Genomic DNA, 758 nt, shown 5'->3' with positions numbered 1-758 from the left:
AAATCAATAGGACAGAGTTGCAATCCCAGAAATAGATCCACACAAATGTGCCCAGCTGGTTTTTGACAAAGGTATAAAAGTTATTCAATAGAAAGATAGTCTTTCCACAGATGGCATTGAGGCAATTGTTAATCTGTAAGCCAAAAAAGAAAAAAGAGGGCTTCCCTGGTGGCGCAGTGGTTGAGAGTCCGCCTGCCGATGCAGGGGACACGGGTTCGTGCCCCGGTCCAGGAAGATCCCACATGACGCGGAGCTGCTGGGCCCGTGAGCCATGGCCTCTGAGCCTGCGCGTCCGGAGCCTGTGCTCCGCAACGGGAGAGGCCACAGCAGTGAGAGGCCCACGTAACGCAAAAAAAAAAAGAAAAAGAAAAAGAAAAAAGAAAACCTTACACCGTATACAAAAATGAACTCTAAATTAATTCTAGGGAATTCCCTGGTGGTCCAGTGGTTAGGACTCTGCACTTCCACTGCCATGGGCCCAGGTTCAATCCCTGGTCAGGGAACTAAGATCCCACAAGCCACATAGCGTGGCCAAAATAAATAAATAAATATCTTTTTAAAATAAAATTAATTCTAGATTTAAATGTAAATATAAAATGATTAAAAAAGTAGGAGAAAATCTTCATGAATTAAGGCTTGGTGAAGAGTTCTTTGGCATGACACCAAAAGCACCATACAAGAAAAAGTTCAATAAATTGAACTTTATAAAAATTTAAAACTTTTGCTTTGGAATTACCCTATTAAGAAAATGAAAAGAT

The 758-nt window shown here is 41.4% G+C and overlaps 1 non-coding gene across 1 annotated transcript; it reads left to right on the top strand.

Annotated features, from left to right (window-relative positions):
* Positions 1 to 430: 430 nt before the first annotated feature.
* TRNAG-UCC (transfer RNA glycine (anticodon UCC)) lies at positions 431 to 503 on the top strand. The gene has a single exon. It is a non-coding gene; the product is annotated as a tRNA-Gly (tRNA).
* The last annotated feature ends 255 nt before the right edge of the window (positions 504 to 758 follow it).

Source organism: Phocoena phocoena, chromosome X (genome assembly GCF_963924675.1).
Source record: "Phocoena phocoena chromosome X, mPhoPho1.1, whole genome shotgun sequence".
Classification (NCBI taxonomy): Eukaryota; Metazoa; Chordata; class Mammalia; order Artiodactyla; family Phocoenidae; genus Phocoena; species Phocoena phocoena.
Note: the sequence above shows the minus strand (reverse complement) of the source record. Positions and strands in the feature narration are given on the sequence as shown.